General features: G+C 47.9%; 1 protein-coding gene and 1 long non-coding RNA gene across 4 annotated transcripts in view; one reads left to right on the forward strand and one right to left on the reverse strand.

Annotated features, from left to right (window-relative positions):
* Positions 1 to 24,969, reverse strand: part of CCND3 (cyclin D3) — a 94,724-nt gene that overhangs the window by 59,082 nt on the left and 10,673 nt on the right. The window lies entirely within an intron of this gene.
* Positions 1,945 to 24,847, forward strand: LOC309865977. Its single transcript, XR_014312364.1, has 3 exons — positions 1,945 to 6,937; positions 7,152 to 9,953; positions 14,423 to 24,847. It is a non-coding gene; the product is annotated as an uncharacterized lncRNA (long non-coding RNA).

Genomic DNA, 24,969 nt, shown 5'->3' on the forward strand with positions numbered 1-24,969 from the left:
AGCATCTAACTTCAGCTCAGGTAATAATCCCCATGTTGGGCTCCCTGCTCAGTGGGGAGCCTGCTTCTCCCTCTCCCCCTTTGTGCATGTGCTCTCTCTCAGTCTCTCACTCTCTCAAATAAATAAATAAAATCTTTAATATAAAAAATAAAAAACAGAAAGATAATATATCACGCAACAATTCAATTTATCCCAGAAATGCAAAGAAAGTTCAACATAAAAATATTCTGATAGGGGCGCCTGGGTGGCTCAGTGGGTTAAAGCCTCTGCCTTCGGCTCAGGTCATGATCTCAGGGTCCTGGGATCGAGCCCCGCATCAGGCTCTCTGCTCATCAGGGAGCCTGCTTCTCCCCTCTCTCTGCCTGCCTCTCTGCCTGCCTCTCTGTGTACTTGTGATCTCTCTCTCTCTGTCAAATGAATAAAGAAAATCTTAAAAAAAAAAAAAAATTCTGGTAATTTAGAGCATTCACAATGAAAAAAGAAAAAAAACACAATTTATCATTTCAATAGATGCATAAAAAGCAATTTGATAAAATTCAACCCCTGTTAAAAAGCATTTACGGAAAAACCTACAGCAATCATTATTACTAGTACCCTAAGAAGCACTTCCTTCCTGGGGATGGAGGGTTGTGCAAAATGAGTGAGGGGAGTGGGAGATAGAGGATTCCAGTGATGGAATGAACAAGCCCCACAAATAAAAGGTACAGCAAAGGGAACATAGTCAATGGCAGTGTAATAGTGTCGTATGGAGTCGGGTGGTGGCTGTCCCCATGGTGAGCACAGCACAACCTATAAACCTCTTAAATCACTATGTTGTATACTTGAAGTTAATGTAACATCGTGTCAACTATCCTTCAACTGAGAAAAATGGGGAGGGGACTGGCTGTTTCAGTCAGAAGAGCATGTGACTCAAGGGGCGCCTGGGTGGCTCAGTGGGTTAAGCCTCTGCCTTGGGCTCAGGTCAAGATCTCAGGGTCCTCGGATCAAGCTCCACATCGGGCTCTCTGCTCAGCGGGGAGCCTGCTTCCTCCTCTCTCTGTGCCTGCCTCTCTGCCTACTTATGATCTCTCTCTGTCAAAAAAAAATATATAAAGATCTTAAAAAAAAAAAAATAAGAAGAAGAAGACGGGCGCCTGGGTGGCTCAGTGGGTTAAAGCCTCTGCCTTTGGCTTGGATCATGATCCCAGGGTGCTGGGATTGAGCCCGCATCAGGCTCTCTGCTCAGCGGGGAGCCTGCTTCCTCCTCTCTCTCTGCTTGCCTCTCTGCCTACTTGTAATCTTTGTCAAATAAATAAATAAAATCTTTAAAAAAAAAAAAAAAAGAGAATGTGACGCTTGACCTCGGGGTCCTGAGTTTGAGCCCCACGTTGGGTGTAGAGATTACTAAAAAAACAAAAACAAAAAACATATATATACATATATATGTATGTGTGTGTGTGTGTGTGTGTGTGTGTACACACACACACATACACAGCATTTCCTTCAAATTCAGGAACAAGTCCAGGAGGCCAGCTGTTCCTGCTTCTAGTTGACATTATACTGGAGCAACAGCAGAAAGGAAAGGAAAATACATTCAAGGTACACAATTAGAAAGAACCAATAATGCTATTAGTAATAGATGATGTGACTGTTTGGAGAGAAGCCCTTCAAATTCATAAGTTACTAAAATTGATTAGGAGAATGATCAATAAAACTGAGTACGTCCGTGGTGTTCACTGGAGCCATGGCACCAAAAGGGACACATAGGCAATGTCCATGGACTTGCTGATGTTGTATTAAATTGCAGGGGAGGTATCACAAGTTCAGTTTTATTACACTGCTTCATAATTTATAATTTATATATATACTTATATATGCATTTATATTCTTCTGGATCATACCATTCGTTATTCAATGTAAACGTTTAAACATAGTGTCTTTCTACTTTCTATATTACACGTTTATTAGTTGTTGTATTCTTTTACAACGCAAATATCAAAATGGCTGTAGTTGGAAGAAAAACAATGATTAAAGAAAGAAAAAAAACAAAAGCCAATGAACAGAGGCCGGCTGGGTCTGATGGATGGGCTGGTGGGTGGCTTTGAGGGTGGTGAATAAGGCCAAGTCCAATTAACGTCAGGACAAGAGCTCAGTCAAGGACAGAGAAGAAGCCGGCAGATTTGGGAGGGGGGGGCGGGGAAGACTGATAGCCGTGACCTTTAAGAGGGCAGTTTTTATAGGCCAGCAGGAGGCGGGGCCCAAGAGCAGAGGGTTACATCATGAATGAATAAATAGCCCCAAACTGGAACCCACCCAAAGGCCCAACAATCAGGGCCTGGTTAAACAACCATAGCGCCATTCATAGAAGAAATGATGCTGTGTCCACACACAGACGGGCTCACAAAATTAGGTGACGTAAAAAATTTCAGGGCACAAGATAGCATTTGTGCCGATTACAATCATGAAAGGACATGCGTGTGCAGTGAGGAGCCCACGGGATTGGACCAGATCGAGCCCTCTGTGCGGATGCTGTTTTCAGGAGAGGGTTTTTTTTGTTTTTGTTTTTGTTTTGGGAATGCCGGCCACCAACAAACAAAAACATGTCATGTGTCTTTAAAACCCAAAGAATGGCTGGTGAAGAGATGGACCCAGCAAGTGCCTGGGAAGGGCTGAGACGGTGGAGCAGCTGGAGGCCTGTGAGAAGGGCTTGGGGCTGCAGCCGGCGGTGGAGAGAGGAGGGCGGAGGCCGTCTGTTTCTTGGACTGCCTGTTTCTTTTTCTAATTAAAAAATTGATAATCTTGGGGTGCCTGGGTGGCTCAGGTGTTAAGCACCTGCCTTGGGCTCAGGTCCTGATCCCAGGGTCCTGTGTTTGAGCTCCGCATAGGGCTGCCTGCTCAGCGGGAGGCCTGCTGCTCCCTCTCCCATTCCCTCTGCTTGCATTCCCTCTCTCTCGCTGTGTTTCTGTCAAATAAATAAAATCTTTTTTAAAAAACTTGTAATCTTCCTTTTAACAAATTCGAACAGTCTAGAAGTGCGTGCACGAATGCACATGTGTGTGGAGGCGGGGAGAAAGAGCCCTCAGCACCCTCCCTGCTCCCCACTGTTAATAGCTGAGAGTAGCTCTCCTGAGCTGTACGTCTATTATATGCAGCTCACTGGTTTAATTACAGAAGGAGATAGGCTTTCTCAAGTATAGCATTAGAGGAACAGAAGAGGGAGATGTCCCGTCCTCCAGAGCAGACTTCTGCTGGCAAGTGTCCTTCCAGACTCTTTGGTCTGTGTGCATGTAAACACATATATGTATCTATATATATTCACATAGGGCTTCAAGGTTGGGTTTTTTTTTTTTTTTTTTCCAAAGCAGTAAGGTGGTTTTGGAAGACAGGTGAGGTTTGATGGGGTGGAATATGGAGGCCACGACCAAGAAAGAATTCTTGAGATGTTTTTGGTGCAAAATGGTGGTTTATTAAAACACAGACACTGTAACCGGAGGCAGAAAGAGAGACAGTCCCCAGGGTCTTAAGGAGTGGCTGACTATATACTCAGGAGTTGGGGAAGTAAGGAAAAAGGAAGGTTTCAAAAGAACTTTCATATGTTAAAGAGGCCTTGCCATTGTCAAGCTAAGGTTGTTTCCTCCCCATCCCAGCAATGCATTAACATTCAGATAGTTGGGTGATTCCTGGAAGAATGTCATGCGTGTCCCAAGCCGGAGTGGGGATGGAGTTGTAAGGGGTCTGCTTATGCTTGGTCTTCAGCCAGCCTTCTGCTCTCTCATCAGCAAGAACATTTTCTACCCATTATGGAGTGGTTTCACTCTACAATATGTCATGATGGATCACTCCCAAGTCACCACACAGAGATTAACCTCATGCTTGAATAGCTGCCCAATATCCTACAGCATACAGAGGAAAGGTAAGCGTCAGAGAACACAGGGACATTGCTTTCCCTACCATTGGTGGGGAAGGAGACACAGAGACAAAAGATTCAAGATGGCAGGAGGCAAGCTGGGAGGCGGACTGGTCCTGGGAGCTGGAAGCAAGCAGACAGAGAGGGTCTTCTTTCTGCCCTCTTAAACCAGAGTCCCATCCAAATCTAGCTAAACCACACAGAACTGCAGGGGGGTAGGGTTATGATTTGAGCCCTGAGTGATAAGGCTGCTGCTGGGGGCCCAACTCCTTGAGTGACCTGTTCTTCCCCCCAGTGGCGGCTAGGCTGAGCCCACTTACCAGAAATCTTAACGGGGGGCCCCGGAACAGTAGTTTTCTAAGTGGGATCCCTGAGCCAACAGAAAACAGCATCGACAGGGGAACAAGCCAGACAGGCGAATCCTCAGGTCGTGAGTCCTACTGAATCAAATCGAATCTCGGGAATTAAGTCCCAGCAATCTGTTTAAGGAGCCCTCCAGGGGAACGCAGATAGAGTAGGGAAGGCCACTTTGAATACCTTTGCTCTAGAATGTGGTTTTGAGTCTGACCCGCCCCACCCCATCTCCTAGGAGAGGCAGAGAAGTCAACCCAGAAGAGGATGGGTAGGCCGGTCTTCTGTGAGTTTAGAAGCTGTTGGCAAGTCCCTGGAGTTGTCCTCCTCTCCCTACGACACCACCTCCATCTCACCACCTCCCTTTCATAAAAAAAAAAAAAAAAAAGGAAGAAAAGAAAAGAAAAGAAAGAAACACCACAAGAGAAAGGGAGGGTGGGGGAGCAACCCAAGCTTTCCACTTTCCCTTAACGGTGGTGTCCCCTCCCAGTTTAAGTAACCCCTCCCTTGGGGTACTGCCCTTCGATGGATGGAGGGTGGAGGAGGCAGAGGGGAGAGCAGCTTTGAAAGTTGGGGAGGAAATGGGATGTGGCTTCAGTGTGGCTGGGTTGGGGGAGGGAGTTGGAGGGAGAAGAGAAAGGGAGAGAAGAATGTCCTCATTTCGCCCAGCTGCTTCTGTCTGCACCTGTTCAGCTGAGGCCTGAGGAAGGACACCAGTAAATGAAACACAGCCCCACCCAGTCGAGAGGGGCCCCTTCCCACACTGTCGTGGGGCCTGGGTTAACTGACAGGAAAACTGTGAATGGGTTCAGGTGGCTGAAATGAGAGGCTAGGGGAAACAGCTGGGCTGCTCCGGGGCGTGGAGTAACTGTCTTCTGTCACCCCCAGACTCTCAGAGTTTTGGGCAAGGGGTGGAGGGATGGGGCGGGTGGGGACCCAGTCTGAGACCTGCAGATCTCTCGGATGCAGAATGGGACATCATTGCAGAGAGGGAAGTCTCGGTAGAAACGGGCCACGCCCAACCAGAGCAGGTTCCTGTTGTTAAGCCCTACAACATTCCACGATGCTCACTGTTCTTCAGCCACTGGATGGGCCATCACCTTCTCTTTAAAAAAAAAAAAAAAAAAAAAAAAAAAATTTTTTTTTACTTTATTTGTAGAGCAGTTTTACAGAAAAAGCTGTGAAAACTGACAGGGCATTTAAAAGTCTCCTTTTGGTCTGTGGCCCAGACAGTGGTTCATCGAAGCAATCAACTGGTCAGTCAGTCCGTCAATTAATCAATCACTTAATCTATACATATCCAGTGAGGGCTTTTGAGAGCAATCCTCAAACTTACTAAGAATCACGAGGAAGTTAATTAATGAGGTAGGCTCTGGGTCTCCCAACCAGAGATTCTGATTCAGGAGGCCTTGAGGAAGACCCTGGTTGTGTATTTTTGATATTTTTGACACACTCCGCAGGAGATGTTAATGTATTTGGCACACTGAACCCTATGCTGAGAAATCTGGGATTGTGTAGTGTACAGGGCCAGAGGCTCTGGTGGGAAGCAAGGAAGCGGTAAACATAAAAACCCCAATCTGCCCCTTCTCCCCCGCAACAAAAAACCCCAAAACGCAAATCCCATTCCCCATCCCCCACCTGATCCTGATGACACAGCATATGGATCCATGTAAACTGAGGCAGTGGGGGATGACGGGTGCTCACCGGCTCTAAAAAGGTCAGAGAGGGCCACTGACTAGAATACTCATGGCACAGAGATCCCTTCTAGAGAAATCAGAAAAAACTCTGGAATGAGGAGGAAACAAGCCAGGAAAATGTCCAATAATCATTTTTGTTGTGAGGCCTTAAGTAAATTAAGCTTTCTGTGCCTCCATTTCCTCATCTGTAAAATGGAGCTCATGATGGTCCCTCCTAGTAGGCTTAAAAGAACACTATGTGTAAAGAGTATAGAGCAGTGCCCCCGGGATATAATAAGAAAGTTGTCACTGTTAGCACAAAGAGGGGCCCCGACTGGCAGAGTAGAGTGGAGAGGGCCAGAAGAAAGCCTTGAATCTGGGATTTCAAAAGCAAGTATCCTCTGAAGATGGTTAGTGTGGATGGAACAGAGGGGCCATGGATAAGGAAATGCAGAATTAGGTTGGAAAGGTGAGGTGAGGGGTGCTGAATTATGGCTCGCTCCCAACATGATACATTGAAGTTCTAGCCCCCCAGTACCTCAGAATGTGACTTCATTTGGAAATGGGTTGTTGCAGATGTAATGAAGATGAGATCATACTGGAGTAGAGTGGGCCCTTCATCCCATATGACTAGGTATCCTTATAAGAAGAGACACAGAGGGAAGATGGCAGATCGGAGTGACCCAGCTACAAGCCAAGGAACACCTTGGAATACCAGAAGATAAAAGAAAGAGGAAGAATGCTCTCCTATGGTCTTCGGAGGGACATGGTCTACTGACACCTTCGTTTTGGACTTCTGGCTTCTGGAACTGTGCGAGTACATCTGTGTTGTTTTAAGTCACTCAGTTTTTGGTCCTTTGTTATGGCTTCCCTAGGCAATGAAGAGAGCTTGTGGATTCCATGTGACGGGCAGGAGCACGGAGCCACTGAGGGATCTTCAGCAAGGAAATCGTTCTTGGTGAATAAACCAAAGAAACATAAAGATTCACATCAAAACCTGCTCATTAAAATGAGTCTTAGCTGGGTGCTTGGGTGGCTCAGTGGGTTAAGCCGCTGCCTTCGGCTCAGGTCATGATCTCAGGGTCCTGGGTTCGAGTCCCGCATCGGGCTCTCTGCTCAGCAGGGAGCCTGCTTCCTTCTCTCTCTCTCTCTGCCTGCCTCTCAGTGTACTTGTGATTTCTCTCTGTCAAATAAATAAATTAAAAAAAAAATCTTTAAAAAAAAAAAATGAGTCTTAGCTCATTTAAAAAAAAAAAAAACCTTTGCTTAAAAGTCCTTTGCCCCACTGTCAAAAAGGTTGGTTGTCATGAAAGACAAAGAAAAATTTAAGATCTATGTCAGGTTACAGGAAACCTACAGAGACATGACCATTGAATATAACCCATGATCTGGGTCTTTATTCTTGGTTGTTTTTGCTTTGTTTTGTTTGGGCTATAAAGCATGTATAATTGGTACTACTGGGATGTATGAATGAGGTCTGTAGATGACATTGTGTCAATGTTAATTTCGTGGCTTTTATCATTCTACTGAAGTTATGAAAGTGAAGACCTAATTTTAAGAGTACATACCAAAAAAAAAAAAAAAAAAAAAGAGTACATACCAAACTAGGAGTGAAGGGACATAGTGCCTATGACTTATATTCAAATAATGTATAAATATACTGGGTAGAATGATAAAAGCAAATGGGATGGAATGTTAACGTCTGGGAAATCTGGGTCAAGACTATATGAGGATTTCTCAGACAATTCTTGCAACTTTTCCCCGTCAAAACTGTCACAATAAGAAGGGGGGAAAGAAGTCTGTTGACTGATCCTCTGACTTTCCTACTGAACTTTTTCTAACCCTGTGAAGTTTCTGGAGCCCAAATCTGGACATGGAGCTAATGTGATAAGAGAAAGAATTCTGAGAACTTGTGATTTCTACATGTTGGGATCCTACGTATGCCCTTGGTGATTACGGACTATTACAATTGGTTAATTAATGTGGAATTGTATTCTCTACAATACAAATTATTTGCAGAAATCCTTTTCTCCTTCACAGTATTACCTGGGACTAGAAGGAGCCATACATATGTAACCCAGGCTTCTACCATACTCATATCCTCATTAATATCAAGACAGATGAATGCAAGTTCTTTTGATGGGAATCTAACCCTCTCACGTTCCCCATTCCATTACTGGTCAGCTCTGAGCACTGGACAATTTCTCAGCCCACTGAACTGGAACCTCCCTTCCTGACACAGGATGACATACAAGTATGTCACTGTCCTTCCAGGATGTAAATGCAATATTTATTCCAGGTCCAGCCTGACAACCAGAGAGTAAAGGGTATTTGCTGGGCATTCTGTTCACACAGCCTCAAAGGGAATTAGGCTTTTTCAAAACCGAATTACGCAGTTAATCATGATTAACTTAGACTCAACTCCAACCACAGTTTTCTCTTGTGAACCACGGCTAACAGCCATTGATGATCGCCACCCAGCATCACATTATGTATCTGAGTGTGCTCAGGGTCAGGTTCCACTACAAGAATGTCAGTTTCATAAAGGCAGGGGCTTCCTCTTGTTTCAACTCCCCAGCACCTAGAACAAGTCCAGGCCCATCATAGACGTTCTTTTTTTTTTTTTTTTTTTTTTTAAGATTTATTTATTTATTTAGGGGGGCAGAGGGTGGGGGAGAGAGAATCCCAAGCAGATTCCATGCCAAGTGTAGAGCCCAACACTAGGCTGGATCTCATGACCCCAAGATCATGACTCAAGCTGAAACAAAGAGACAGACACTCAACCGATTGTCCCACCCAGGTGTCACCCCCATCACAGACACTCAATAAATATATGCTGAATAAATGAATTCAGTGTATCTACAAGATATAAGCCATATATCGTTTATCTTGTACTTGCATAATTTATTTAAAATCCACACCCAGTCTGCCAACAAGAACTTGAGATGACTTGCTTTGCACAGGACTTTTAACTTAGGGCCAACTTTGTTCTTGTTGGAATTTATATTTTATTAAATTTACATCTTTGTTGAAGATCTCAACATCCGGTTGAGATCCCTGGCTCTCTCAACCAACATGTCAGCCGTCCCTCCAAGTCTCAAGCCATTCATTCAAGAATGACTCTCTCTGACTGGTTTCCTGGCTATTCCTCAACGGTCCAGGAAGGTTCTAGTCCCAGGATCTTTGTTTTGGCTGTTTCTTCCCTCCTTCCCCCTGGCCCCAGCGACACTGCCAATTCCGCAGCTTCAAATCACCATTCAAATGTTACCTTCTCAGTATGCCCGACACTGGTCATCCTACTTAAAACTGTAAGATGTCACCCTCTCCAGTGCCATTCCCTTGCCCAGCTCTATATTTTTTGTCATGTTAGTAGTTCTTATTACCTCTTAATGAATGTTATGACTGCTTTTTTTTTTTTTTATGCATATTGCTTGCTGTCCGTCCTGCTACTCCTACCCCGTCCTATACAAGGGAAAGATTTTTTTTGCCTGTTTTTTTTTCACTGGTGTATCCCAGGTGCATAGAACAATGCCTGGCACATAAGAGATACTCAATAAATATTTTCTGAATGAATGAATGAACAGGCAACTTACTCCGGACCCAGGAATTTATACAACACCAAGGTAGGACAGACCTCCCTCCTCGCAGAATGGCCCCAATCTATGAATCAACTCCCTCCATGTACAGTTTTTCAATCAGTAAAACAAAATAAAACAAAACAACATTAATAACCCTATTTCGGGGCACCTGGGTGGCTCAGTGGGTTAAGCCATTGCCTTTGACTTGGGTCATGATCCCAGGGTCCTGGGATAGAGCCCCGCATCTGGCTTTCTGCTCAGCAGGGAGCCTGCTCCCCGCTCCCCACCCCCCACCCCCGCCTGCCTCTCTGCCTACTCTGTGATCTCTGTCAGTTAAATAAATAAAGTCTTTAAAAAAAAAAAGTAACCCTGTTTCAAAAAATATTTTAATGGCATTAAAAAAATACTCATCTTAGGGACGCCTGGGTGGCTCAGTTGGTTGAGCAGCTGCCTTCGGCTCAGGTCATGATCCCTCGGATCGAGTCCCACATCGGGCTCCTTGCTCGGCAGGGAGCCTGCTTCTCCCTCTGCCTCTGCCTGCCATTCTGTCTGCCTGTGCTCGCTCCCTCTCTCTCTCTGATAAATAAATAAAATCTTTAAAAAAAAAAAAAAAAAAAGAATGCTCTACTCTTTAAAAAAAAAAAATGCTCATCTTATATACAACCAGGTCAGTGGGGGATACAAAACTGTATTACAGCACATGATCTCAATTATAGGAAAATAACTGTCTACATAGAAACAAGACCAAAATGTTAACAATGATTAATATATTTTTTTAAGATTTTATTTATTTATTTGGCAGACAGAGATCACAAGTAGGCAGAAAGGCAGAGACAGAGGAGGATATGGGACTCGATCCCAGGACCCTGGGATCATGACCTGAGCCGAAGGCAAAGGTTTAACCGACTAGCCACCCAGGTGCCCCAAGAGTGGTTATTTCTGAGTAGTGGGATTATGTTTCATTTTTGTTTTCTTCTTCATATTTTCCAAAGTTTCTACAATAAGTGTTTTTTTGTATAGAAAGAATTCTAATATATGGCTATTTGTTGTCCTCTCACTAGCAGTGAGAACACAGGTGATACCTTCCTGAAATTGACCCTGCCCTCAGAAAGTTTCCATTCTAGAGCGCCTGGGTGGCTCAGTTGGTTAAGTGTCTGAGTTTGGCTCAGGTTGTGATCCAGAGGTCCTGAGATCAAGCCCTGCAGTGGGCTCCACACTCAGGGGGGGATCTGCTTGTCCCTCCGCCCCTCTCCCACCTTGTGCAGGTGCTATCTTTCTCAAATAAATAAATAGAATCTTTAAAAAAAAAAGTTTCCGTTCTCATTAACATCAGTAACAAATACATATACACATTCAATTTAATCCCCAAACAATTCTATGAGGAAGGCATCATGATCGCCTTCATATTATAGATGAAAAAATAGGTTCAAAGAGGTAAAACTAATTTGCTCAAGGTCACTTATCTGAGCCTGGATTTTGAATGCAGGCGCACTCCAGAACGGACGCTCGTAACCACTCCGCCACCCTCTACACACTCAAACAAGCAGCTCCCAAGGAAATGGTGACACAGAATGAGTGGGGGTGAGGGCTACAATGGGACAGGGATCTGATACACTCCATTTAGTTCTAGAAACTACCCTGGGAAAAACATGTTATTTTCTTTCTTTCTTCCTTTCTTTTTTAAAGATTCCATTTATCCATTTGAGAGAGAGTACACAAGCAGGGGGAGCAGCAGGCTGAAGGAGAGGGAGAAGCAGGCTCTGCACTGAGCGGGGAGCCGGATATAGGGCTGGATCCCAGGGTCCTGGGATCACAACCCAAGCCCAGGGCAGATGCTTACCCAGCTAAGCCACCAGGCTCCCCAAACATGTTATTTTCATCTCCCTGCTACAAAGGAGGAAAATGAGACTCGAATAGGGGTTTGGGCCTCTGCTGTGATGCTTCAAGCTTCCTAAATCTTTTGCCTTCCAGTTTTCCCACTATAACCACAGGGATAACAATAGTTGTTACCTCACTGACTATTACCAAGTACCAAGTGAGGAACAACAGATTCAAATAGAACAACAGATTCAAAACACTCATTGCTATGCCTAACACATGTTAAATGCTTCAAAAATATTAATCACGATCCTTGATTCCCGAGTTCACACTCTTTCAGCTGCAACAGGCTGACCTTCTCGGTGGACAAAGCAGCCAGATTCATGCTAAGTGATGCCGTCAGGACATGTTTGGTGAATGAATGGCATCACAGGGGAGATGCCATCCGAAGGGGCCTGGACCGGCAGGCTTTCACCAGGTGGAGGGCGGGGGGGGCATGCCTTAAACCAGGCAAGGGGCTAGCTTGGTTCCTGGCCCAGGCCCTGACTCTCTCCTGCTTGGCGGCCTGCCCCTCTCTGGCAGCTCTCTCTGCCTCTGTTCCCCACTGCGGCCTTCCGGTTCTCCCGCCCCCTCTGCCGTGGGTCCCTTGCCTCAGCTGTTTCCTTAATCAGGGCCCCACAGCCTTTGCAGCAGGGAGTGGGAGCCCCTGCCCCTGGGATGCCCTGATAAACAGCTGGAGCCCTTGGTCTCAGAATCTGTCATCTCCAAAGGAAAAGCAGAAACAAACCACCAGAGCTGGGGGGATGGTTGATAATAAGTCACATTGCAACTGGGGGCCCCTCCGTTCTGTCCTCCGCCCTCTGCCTCTGGGGCTTCCTGCTCTCTCTTCAGCCCCCAGAGCAACAGCGTCTTCTCCCCACAAAGCCTTCCTTGACCAAGCCCTCGCCCCTCCACCCCTCACAAACTTCCACTGCCCGCAGCACAGAACCCGTCCCTGCCATTTATTACATTAAGTGGAAAGCGTGCAGGCCTTGGGCTCTCAACCAGCCTGGGAGTTCCAGAAGGCAGGCATTTTGTCTCATGGGCCTAGCACAAAGCTTAGGAGACGTGGAGGAAATCCTGCAAACAATTAAGTAAAATATGGGAGGAATACTACACAGGCGTTGGAAAATGTATGCATTGACAGAAAAGTCTTTTTGTTAAAATGTTTGTCTTTTTGTTAAAAGATAGAACTCAAAGCCTGGGAATTTTTTTCTTTTTCCAAAATAATTAGCATTTTACATTTTAGCCGTAAGATGTTCACTTGAGAGGCAAGTTTCATTTGACTTGAGAGATCTAAGGATAACGCACTTTCCTTTAGTTTTGTTTATGCAAAACAAACAAACAAAAAGTATCACCCACTCCTTTTAATTGTATATGTATATCCGTATATATACAATATGTGTATATTTTGGGAATTTTATTTATTCATTTGAGAGGAAAAAGCATAAGCGGGGGAACAGCAGAGGGAAAAGGAGAAGCAGACCCTGCTAAGCAGGGAGCCTGACAAGAGGCTCAATCCCAGGAGCCCAAGATCACGATCTGAGCCAAAGACAGTCACTCAACTGACTGAACCACCCCGGTCCCCTTAAAAATATTTTAACTTGAGGGGCGCCTGGCTGCCTTAGTCTGTAGAATGTGAGAGTTTTAATCTTGGGGTTGTGAGTTCAAGCCCCATACTGGGCACAGAGATTACTTTAAAAAAATGCTTTAACTAGGGGCGCCTGGATGGCTCAGTCAGTTAGGTGTCTGACTTCAGCTCAAGTCATGATCTTAGGGTCCTGGGATCAAGCCCCGTATTGGGTTCCCTGCTCAGCAGGGAGACTACTTCTCCCTTTCCCTCTGCCTCTACCCCTAAACCCCCACCCATGCACTCACTCTCTCACATAAATAAATAAACTGTTTAAAAAAATACTTTGGGGGGCGCCTGGGTGGCTCAGTTGGTTAAGCGACTGCCTTCGGCTCAGGTGGTGATCCTGGAGTCCTGGGATTGAGTCCCATATCAGACTCCCTTCTCAGCGGGGAGTCTGCTTCTCCAGCTGACCTCTCTCCTCTCATGCTCTCTCTCTCTCTCAAATAAAAAAAAATAAAATCATTAAAAAAAAAATACTTTAGGGGGTGGGAGGGATGGGGTGACTGGGTAATGGACATTGGGGAGGGTATGTACTGTGGTGAGTGCTGTGAATTGTGTAAGACTCATGATTCACAGACCTGTACCCCTGAAGCAAATAATATATGTATCATATATAAAAAATACTTTATATATTAAATGTTAAGGTTTTAAAATCATTTTGATTAATCAATGAGATAGTTCTGTCATGTTCTAAAATGTACAGATTAGATTTCTAGGCAGTTGCGAAGTTGCAGTGTAACTAGACCAGGTGTTACTGGTATGGATTTGTTTTGTATAGTGTCAGATATTTAAGTATATTTACATAGTATTTAAAAAAAAAAAGTTATGTAAAAAAAGAGAAATGCAACACTGGGCATGCAAAATGGCCCTAACTTTGTAAACACAAAAATGATAACACATAAACAATATTCTCTGGCCTGATTTTAAAAGGACACACCTATGAGTGTATATGTACAGGAAAAAATGGTTCAGAAGGACACATATCAACTCCTACCACTGGTATCCCCCAGGGGATGGGATTTGGAGAGCAGGGTGCAATTTGCACTTTTACCTCTTCTTCTTCCTGTCTATAATCTGTTTTTAAAATGATAAAGCTTGTTTCACTTTTATAATTATAACTTTTCACTAATTTAATACACACAGGAATGAAATATAAAAATTAACTATGTGTTGGGGCGCCTGGGTGGCTCAGTGGTTTGGGCTGCTGCCTTCGGCTCGGGTCATGATCTCAGGGTCCTGGGATCGAGCCCCGCATCGGGCTCCCTGCTCCGCAGGAAGCCTGCTTCTCTCTCTCTCTCTCTCTCTGCCTGCCTCTCTGCCTACTTGTGATCTCTGTCTGTCAAATAAATAAATAAAATCTTTAAAAAAAAAATTAACTATGTGAAGAGCTGTTTAGGGCTCCTGGGTGGCTCAGTCGATTAAGTGGCTGCCTTCAGCTCAGGTCATGATCCCAGAGTCCTGGGATTGAGCCCCTCATCAGGCTCTCTGCTCAGTGGGGAGTCTGCTTCTCCCTCTCCCTCTGCCAGCCTCTCTGCCCACTTGTACTTTCTCTCCATCTCTCTGCCAAATAAATAAATATAATTTTTTTAAAAAGAGCTGTTTACATAACTGCAGGACAATTATTTATATAACAAAGCTGTAAGACCAGAAAGAAACACACGGGATGTAAACCAAGGTTGTCTTGAGGGTTAAGAACCACAAACACCTTCTCTAACTTTTCCAGTTTTTCCTCTATCATCCAACTTTCCTATACCGAGCAAGCATTCATTTTATCATTTTGCAAAACTTTAAAAATAAAGGCTGAATGAACCAATGGACATATGAATGAACGCGTGACCTTCCCAAGCTCTGCGCTGTCCACATCTTACTGAACATGCAGGAGATTCTTAGCTGTCACTCTGTCCTTCCTCACTTTGCTCTGTGGATCAGGGCCTCTGTAGGACCCTGTCCACAGTTGCGGATGGTTCAAGCTTCCGCAGTGCCCTCCCCAGATCCCAACACCTGCGCAGCACTGGGGCTGGAGCAAAAATGGCCTCTGGTCAAGACAGTCAAGGACACTGCTACACCCTGGCCTCCGCCTTCCAATGTCCCCAGCTACCCCCATTCACCTCCAAACACTGCTCAGCTCTCCCAGAATCCTCCCCCACCACCAGCCTTCCTGACTCGCTCTTGCTTCAGAACAACGCCCATGTCATCGAGTCTGTCCTTGAAGACTTCACACGTGCAGTCCTGTTCTATCTCCCTCACTCATTTGTCAGACCTGCATGTATTGAAAGGGTATCATACGCAGTGAGGGGCACTGCTGGAGAAGAAGCCCAGGGGCCCAGAGGTGTAGGGTGCAGAAGCGTCATCCTGCATACAGGCCAAGTTAAAGGAGGGTGGAAGGCGACCAAGAAGCAGAGCTTGACGTCTAGAAAGGACGAGAATCTGCACCCATATGTAACATCCATTAGGACGAGCTACCCAGGAGGTGGACTTCGTGAGCAGAAGCAGCAAAGTGGATTTATTTAATTTTTTCCTAAAGATTTTATTTATTTATTTATAAAGCGTGCAGGTGCATGAGCAGGGGGAGGGGCAAGCAAAGAGAGAGGGAGAAGCAGGCCTCTGATGCAGAAATCGAACCCAGAACCGCAGGATAATGACCTGAGCTGAAGGCAGATGCTTAACTGAATGAGCTATCCAGGCGCCCCAACAGCCAAGTGGAATTGAACGGAGCCCTGAAGAACGGCCACATTTGGACAGGGTAGATGGGAGAAGCATGTAAGGGGTGTCTGAGGAAGGGAAGATGGCGAGAGCAAAGTGACGGAAGCAGGAGCACAACAGGATGGGTCAGGCTCTTTTAGTGGCAGGAATTGGGTTATCAAGGTTGATCGTGGGCGCAGGGGCGAGAAAAGTGGGTTGAGCTGAGACGCTAGGAGAACCAGAGCACCACGTAAGCTGAATTTGATTTCACAGGCCTGGGAAGGCTCTGCTGGTCTTTGAGCAGTGGTGCTGTAGAAATGCACAGTGATCCAGGCAGGTGTTCCGGAAGATCTGGGGCAGGGAGGCAGCCACAGGAGGAGGAAGGAGGCGCAGAAACTGGAAACCTTGTTTGCACGTGCGCAGTGTGTCCTTCCGGGAAGAAACTGACTCGCGCTGAGAGCTGACCACGAGTGCCATCAGTATTCTACACACTCTAATCCTCGAAACAGTCCTATGAAATGAGATTGTGTGATCCCACAGATCAACTTGCCCAGGGGGTCATCTTGCTGATAAGCAGTCCTCCCAGCAATGTGAATACCTGGGCCAAAACACCCTTTCTCCATCTCACTTTCTTTTATAGGAATCTTTCCTGTTCACCAGCATCTAGCACCGTGGGGGCTCAGTACGCGCTAGCATGAGTGGGAGAAGAAATGAAGGAACAAATGATGGGATCCCAGGGCGGCAGAGAAAGCTTCTCGGCACATATAAAAAGGGTGGAGGTGGGGAAGAGATGTAAGGGTAAGTGGAAAATAAAACAATCGTTTTGTTACCACTTCCTCTGGGGCCGGGTCTCGGTTTTCAACAGCACACAGCAGGCACACAGTCTGGCACGCGCAGAGACACGTAAAGAGCTATTTATTTACTTCCTTTGTGAGGGGTAAATAAAGATTAGGTCAAAACAGGCCCCCCCCAAACTGCCAGGGGGTCTTCCCCAGGTGTCGATGCAGCACTTGGGTGAGAAAAGTCACAGGTGGCCACCCGCTCATGTCACCCTACCTCCCTTTATGCATGTGTGGGTCTCGTTCGCCAGTGAAGCCTCACGTGCAGTGGGGAAGTAGGGGTTGGGTTGGGGGGAGGAGGGCAGGGCAAGGTTTCCTCTCTCCTCCTCCAGTGCAGGCCCAGGCAGCCAAAGGCACCCACCTGCCAACAAGAGTGAACCGTGGTACAGCATAGGTGCTGGCCCAAGTGTGGGTATAGCGAAGCAGGGGGCAGGGGACCTGCTGGGCCAGGCAATCAACCTTTAAGGGTCTGAAGGTTGCAGGGAGTGAGTTAGTTGCTGACCACCAGGCAGCGGGTATCCACCAACCCATGCAGTCCTAGAGTTGATCCTCATTATTTGTGGATTTGGCATCTGCAAATTTGCCTACTCACTAAAATTTGTTTGCAGCTCCCAAATCAACACACAGGCCACCTTCACGGCCATTTGCAGACATGCACAGAACCGTGAAAAAAATCAGAGTCACCTGATGCTCCTGCTTATTGTTGAGGTCACCCAAGGCACGCTTTGCCTTCTTGTCTCAGCTTCCATGCTGTAAGAAGTCTAGTTAGTGCCACCTTTTCCACATTTTCTGCCCTTTTGTTGGTTTCACTGTTAAATGGCCCCCGTCTGCAGGGTTGATTTACTGTCTAAAAATTCCAGGCCCAAGAAGGCTGTGATGGGTCAGAGAAAACACGTGTGTTGGATAAATTTTGTTTGGGCACGAGTTATGGTGCCCCTGGCCACAAGTTCAATGTTAATGAATCAATAATACATTTTAAGTAAGTTGTCTTTAAACAGAAACACACATAAAACAAAATATTCTATCTGTCCGCTGATGAAAACAGTGTGACCAAGGGCTTGAAGGAACCTCACCCAGTATTCTCCTAGGAGCAATGGCCCAGTATTCACTAAATCAGTGTTCACGGCAACTTTATAGAACCCGCTACCAGGAATAATGAGGGTTCACTATATTTCAATACTATAATAATCGGGCAGCCATATTTTTGGTACCTATAAGATGCCCATCTCCGTCTACCACCCACCATCGACCGAACACCTGCTACGTACAAAAGAGGGGTGACAAGAAAGGCAAGCAGACAGACTGCATCCTGGAGGATTTCAGCCCTCCCTCTGATGAAGAGGAGTCCCTCTCCTCTGCCATGCCACCAGCATTGTTCCATAGCAAGAGAAAAAGAAGTGATATGGAGCCCCCTCAGAAGTCTGGACTAGGCCAGGCCTCCGGGAAGAGAGTGAGAGAGGGCAACCCACGCAGGCAGGCAGAGGGTCTGGGACAGAGGAAACAGGGAGCCAGGGCAAGCTCTCTGAGGAGCTGAGGGCATGGTGCCTCTCTTCCTGGGAGAGTTGGGGGAACCACAAGGTCAAGAGGGGCCCAGAGCCTTAGCAACCAAAGGCCCCACAGAGGAAGTGTCCCCACACAGGATTTCCACTTCTCATACTACCCCCTTTCCCAGAGCAAAGCAACGCAGTTGGAGAGCTGGTCACAGGGCCCCAGTTGGACGGAATCCCAAACTGGAGCACTGGAGAAACAGCCAGGGTTGGAGGAAAGGGGTGGGAGTCGATCTCTCCCCTCGGCTAAGATGAGAAGTCACAAACCTCACCAACCGAGAAAACACGATTCCATGCTGGTATGCGACAGAGAAGTGAAACTGCAACTCCAGTGCTGCTCACCCCCTCCCCACGGGCACCCCAATCCCCTCCCCCAGCCCACAGCGCGCCCTGCTGCCCCAAGATGGTAGACACCTGGCTCCAAGGCGAGGGCCTGCCCTGTGCTCTCCTGAGCTCCCGTTGGGCCACAAAGCTGGCTTTCTTAGAACTGTGACAGCCTAGCAGGGACCAGAGAAACCGCTCCATGAGGTAAGCAACTGTGTCTGCCCTGTTCTCTTCTCTTTTGCCCACAGTGAGCACAGTACCAGGTGTATCCATGGTAGGCGCTCAATGAACAGACACTGAGGGAGCGGATGGGTGGAGGAGTGAGTGCTGGACCCAGAAGACTGCCTGCTGGCAACAAGCCACCAGGAGTTTCACAGGATTTTTGACAAAGCTTGACTCGGCTCGCTTTCCATCTGTCTCAGAGACTGAGACTGGACCTGAGAGCTCTGGAACTCTCTGTATCTCTCAGCCTCTCGATGTCTCCATTTCCTGGTGCTCAAGATAATTATTACCTCACTGAAGTGTAAGGATATGACCCTTCTCCATGCCTCCCAAGAATAGAAGGGCCCCCGAAAGAGGTGAATGTGGTGCTCTCAAAGAAGTTCCCCCGATCCTATAGGGCTAATGGGACCAGGGCTCCCTGAGGGCTTCCAAGAGGCTTCTGATCAGGGCAAGGGAGACTCGAACCCTCTACCCTGGACCAGAGATGAGGCAGTCCAGGAGACAGTGCATTTGTCAAGGGCTGACGGCCCCTCTGCCTTACGCCTCACCCAGAGAGAAGATCCTCTGAGAACATTTCTCTCAGAGTTTCCCCATAGATCGCCAGCCTCACCATGTGACCTCAGCTCTCTTGGTCCCTGCCCTTCTCCATCCGCTGACAAATATCAGTAATCGCTGCTCCTCCCCCCAGAATCCAGTTCCCATTCCTGTACCTTCCATACTAGGAACCAGCCCCCCCCCCCAGTATATATGATTCCCAAGCTTGTGGCTCAGCGTGGCAGATGACCAACTTTTGGCCACAGGGATAGGCGATCTGTCCAGTTTAGGTTATGTCCAGAAAAGGAAGGGCAGTGCCTCTCCTTTTCCTTTTCTTCTGACTAGCAAGGTCTTGGACCCTGGACCCAGGAGACATGGCGCGGCGCTGTCTTCAACGTCCCAAGGCTTGAAGAAGCGACATCATGGGGAGGAGCTTGGGTCCTCAACACCGCCAAAGGTTCAGATCCCCCACCCAGACGTGTATGTGAGAAATTACTATTTTGTTTCAGTCCCTGATTTGGGGAGGGTCTCTATTTACAGCAGTCTAGCCGCCCCCCCCCCCCCGACCCTGCCGCCAATGTCTATCCCAGAACATCTTCGGTGCCAGGATGCTGATGGGTACCAGGAGTGTGAGAGGCCTTCTTCCTCATGCGTTCGGCTCCAATCACCTAACTCCATGACACCTGCTTTCCCAAGGGCCTGAAAGGGCCTTCCGGGGAGATAAGATCCCCCTGACCCCCACCCAGTTCACGCAAAATGGAGGCAGGAGGTGAACGTCTCCCTCCCTCAGAATACACACCATCTTCTTCCCTCAAACTGACCATTTCTCAAACTATTTATCAACTTCTTGAGAACAGGCTCTTCCTTGCTCAGAGAACCGCCACACATTGTCAGGCCTGCCCCGTCCTATGGAGTAGATGGTGAGGGGGAGCAGGAAATGCCCCGGCTTCAATCTGGGCCCACGTCTCCTCCTTCCCGCTTATCAGCCTTGTAACTCTGGACAACCTCTTAGCCCCTCTTGCCTCAGTGGGATAATAATCATTGTTTACAGGTCTGTGGAGGGAATTCAAGGTTATACACCTGGTGGCGTGCCCAGCATATAGTAGGTGCTCAGTGAGCTGTGGCTGTTGTTACCACGGAGGGAAGTGTGGGACTACTGAGGGCACAGCTGGCCCCTGTGAGGGGTGGCGGGAAAGGGAAGGGGGAGAGTGAGGGAGGGGAGAGGCAGCGTGGAAGGTGAGAGCAGGGCAGAGCAGGGAGAGGGTGGAGGGCACAGCTGTGCTGTCTATCAGTGGCCTCCAGCTCACGCTGTCCCTGCACCCATCTCACCCATCTCCACCCGGCACTTCTGCCTGGGCTGGCCACCCTCACCGCCACTACCATTGTCCCCACACTGTCAGCTGCTGTTTCTTGCCTCATCTTCCTTCCTGCCTCTGATAGGGCAGAAAAAGAGGACGGGAAGCAGCTGTCTTGCCCAGCAACCTCCCTACCCTATAGGCTGGACTGGCGGGAGGGGGGTGTGGCTGAGAGCCCAGGCTTTGCTGACAGACAGGCTGGGTTCCTCCCTCCCCCACCTGGGCTCTGGTCCTTAAGAGCTGGTGACCTCAGCAAGTTATGTGGCTTGTCTAATCCCTCAATTTCCTTGTCTGCACAATAGGGATAATCAGGCCGCTCAGAGTAAGGCATGAGACCACGCATGGCGAGCGCCTGGCAAAGCGCCTGGCAGGCGGCAAAGGGCTGATACACGTTAGCTACATCGGGGCTGCCTTCATGGGCAAGTAACCTATGTAGTCATACAGAGCCCCATGCTCAGAAGCCCTCCCCCCATTTGGTTTAATGCTCTATTGTCACCATCTTGAAAGTCTAAATACTTACTTTAAAAAAAGTAAGCACTACATGGGGCTCAAATGCCCAACATGGGGCTCAAACTCGCGATTCCAAATTCAAGTCGCCTGCTCTACCAACTGTGCCAGTCAGGCATCCTAAAAGTCATAATCATTTTCGAACAAGGGGCTCTGCTAATTCTGTCAGTCCTGGCTATTATAGCCTGTATTACAGTCGGCTGGCTCCCAGGGGTGGGGGTGAGCTGTGGAAGGGAGGAGAGGCCTAGCAGTCTGCTTGCTGGAGATGTGGGTCACTAGAGGGCCCTGGGGACTCAGGGGGACATTTAAGTACAGTGATGTCGGTCGGACCCTACCAGGTCGCCAGCAGTGGGACCGAGAGTGAGGTGCCCATACACACCCTCACTGGGCCTCGGGGCAGATGTGAGCACCCTGTCCTCCGACAGCCAGACCAACGGAGAGCCTCGGGAGACCCCCCCCCCCCGTTCCTCTTTTAGCCATCCCCCTCCATTGAGGGTGAAGATTCCCAACACACCTCAAGGCACACACTGACCCCTGTCCCTGGCTTTGATACTCTCTGTCCTGGTCAGAGGCCACATACAAGCTAGGAGCATGGGAGTTATGCCCAGAATCTCTCCAGGTTTGGCTGTGATGGGAGCCAGTGCTGCCTTGATGCCCTGCGGTGTCCAGGTCCCGCTCGGTCCTGCTGTGCGGGCCGGGACTGGTAAGGGACTGACAGAAAGGAATGTGTTAATTACTATTCTGGGTGGCCCAAGGCATCGGTCCAGCCCCAGGAAATGGAAAATATCTGCTCCTTCTATCTCCTCCATTTTAAATCCTAGGTTAGCTGGGCATTTGGTGACTCAGTCGGTTTAGCATCTGTCTTCAGCTCAAGTCATGATCCCAGGGTCCTGGGATGGAGCCCCACATCGGGCTCTCTGCTCAGCAGGAAGTCTGCTTCTCTCTCTCTCTCTCTCTCTCTCCTTCTGCCCCTCCCCACCACTCATTCTCTCTCAAATAAAATCTTTAAAAATAAAAATAAAAAATAAAACAAATAAAATCCTAGGTTAGCATGTTTGGAAAGTTGTCTGGGGCATCTGAGGCAGGGACTTGAACTCTCAAGAGACGTGGAGGCTCGCAAGGATTCCCATAAGCATTATGGTAAGGAATGACCTCCTAGAGCGGCCATAAACCACCTAGGGAGGCACCTTTTATACCTACTGCCTGCCTCTTCTGCTGGACTGTGAGATCCCAAAGGGCAGGGCCCACCCACAGGGAGGGCAGACCAGACGTCCGCAGCCATGAGAACCCCTGCACACCACCCTCCCCACACACCCCACACCGCCCCCCATCCCAGTCCTGCCTCAGCTTCCCCAGCCTTCCCCTCTTCTGTTCCTGGGCCCATGTGTGAGTCTGAGGGTGGCCGAGCCTGACAGGTGGAGCTGGGATGAGGCCCCATCAGCATCCGCCTCCGGCCACCTGTCCCGAATACTCACTCCCTTCCAGACAGCTGGACACGGGCCCCGGAGCCTCTGGTTAATGGAGGGGGGCGGTGTGGGAAGGTTCTGAGGGAGCCAAGCCAAGGCTGAGGGGAGGCCCTCCTAGCTGATGGGATGCTGAGTGTGCATGCATGGGGGTGGGGTGGGGGACAGTGCTGGGGAGAAGCGGAATTGGGGGTGGGATCAGAGAATGGAATGTGGAGTTCATTCTCCTGGGGGCACAGCTGTTTATTTTGATCTTCCCGGTCAGCTGTTGCATATTCCTTATCTTGGGGCTAAATCCAGACTCCACCTCCCTCACTGTTGCTGAGCAGGGGAAAGGCAGATATTGTGGGCTACAGTCCTGCTCCCGCACTCACCACCCTTGGTTCCCACTGCTCCAAGCTGCTAAAATGGACGAGGAGAAATCAGGCCCCCACCACCACCACCAAAGAAATGCCAGCTCCACCCATCAGATCCACTCTGTGCCCACCCATGGGTAACTGGGGCATGACAGTGTGTCATCCAAGGTTAAGACCCACCCCCAATAGCCATGACAGCCGGAGCTGGCCATCCCAGAGGTGCCTGGGTATTTCGGTGTTGTTGGTCCACTGGACCGGAAGGATCAGCAGCTGGTGTTGGCTTAGTTGTGAACATGAGGCAGCCATCCCTCCCCAGGCCACATCAGGATCTCCTGGGAGCACGCATACCAGATGCCTCATGCCATCTCTTTACCTGGCCTCTACTGTCTCTGAGGAGAGACCATGAAATCAGACAGGCGTTCTATATACTTATGGAAACAAGACTCAAGACTGTAACATTGTTCATGTCATTACAGAGCCGGAATATTTGGGGGGAAAAAATAAGAAAAAAATCATGCATAGTTCTACTGTCCCCCCAAAATCACCACTGCTAACACTCTGGTGTATTTTCCTTCCAGTCTCTTCTGTGTGCATGTGTATCTGTGTATGTGTGTATAGAATATATAATTGCCATATGTTGTGTGTACAGTTCTGCATCCTGCTTTCCTTCACTTGATATATAATTAATTTTTGTGATATCACATATCTTTGCAATTGACTTTTTAGAAAAGATTTATTTATTTATTCTTGAGAGACAGAGTGTGCATGGAGTGGGGGGCAGAGGGAGAAGGAGAAACTTAAGCAAATCTGTGCTGAGCAGAGGCCACTGTGGGGCTCAAACTCATGACCCTGACATCACGACCCAAGCAAAAACCAAGAGTCAGGCATTTAACCAACTGCACCGCCCAGGGGTTCTGCAGTTGACATTTTTAATGGCTATCTAATATTTTCTTTACCAGAAATACTGTATTTTGCTTACTCATGCTCTATTGTGAGGCAAACTGCTTTCTGAAGGGAGAGTTTACCACGTGACAAGGCCACCAGCAGGGCAAGAACATGTCCAGTCAGATCCACTATTGTGTAAGGACACCACTCACTATTAGACTTAGTTTTTTTTTTTAAGATTTTATTTATTTGAGAGACAGAGAGAGAGAGCATGAGCAGGGGTGTGAGGCAGAGGGAGATGGAGAAGCAGGATCTCCCCTGAGCGGGGAGCTCAACGCGGGGCTCAATCCCAGGACCCCAGGATCATGACCCGAGCCGAATGCAGATGCTTAGTGACTGAGACACCCAGACATCTTTTTAGGTGCATACCTGGCGCATACCAGGATACCTTTTGTAGACTCTTCTCTTGTGGCTGTCAAGCATCCAGTCTTCTTTCCTACAGCACTGCCACTTCCTTTTGGGGGACTCTCCTCTTCCCTAGTATAAATTGGGGAGCCAGCCTGCCTGCATGCACCACAGACACGGGCACGGCCAGCGCCTCCATTCCCACCATGCCTGGCCAGGCAGAGGTGTGACCCCCCCAGCTCCTGGAATCTTCCTGTGTGGCCCTCTGCCCGGCCCTCAGGCACTTTATCAGTTTCTGTCCATTTCCAAAGCTAGTGTTCCAGCTTTTTTGGCAAGTCTGAGTTCCCAGCCTTCTTCCAGTAAATTCCTTTTGCCTCATATTGGACAATCTATTTCTGTTGCGAACAGAACTTTGAAAATACTTAGGGATACCTCGCCCACTTAAGAGTTTTTCCAATTGCAAGTCAGGATCCTTTACTGGGTACTAAAGTCATGAAGCTCAGCATGACCAGCATTTAAAAAATAAATCAAACAACAGAATAAAAGAAAATATCAGGGGACGCCTGGGTGGCTCAGTGGGTTAAAGCCTCTGCCTTCGGCTCAGGTCATGATCCCAGGGTCCTGGGATCGAGTCCCGCATCGGGCTCTCTGCTCAGTGGGGAGCCTGCTTCCTCCTCTCTCTCTGTCTGCCTCTCTGCCTCCTTGTGATTTCTGTCTGTCAAATAAATAAATTAATTAAAATATATATATATCAGAAGTACATTATCCGGAGTAAGGGTAACATTGCTTTGTGAAACTTGTTTGATATACGTGTGTGCGCATGCACTCATGCATGTCTATAAAACAGGTTAAAATGAAAGCCTTTCTAG

This window comes from Mustela nivalis, assembly GCF_964662115.1.
Source record: "Mustela nivalis genome assembly, chromosome: 5".
NCBI lineage: Eukaryota > Metazoa > Chordata > Mammalia > Carnivora > Mustelidae > Mustela > Mustela nivalis.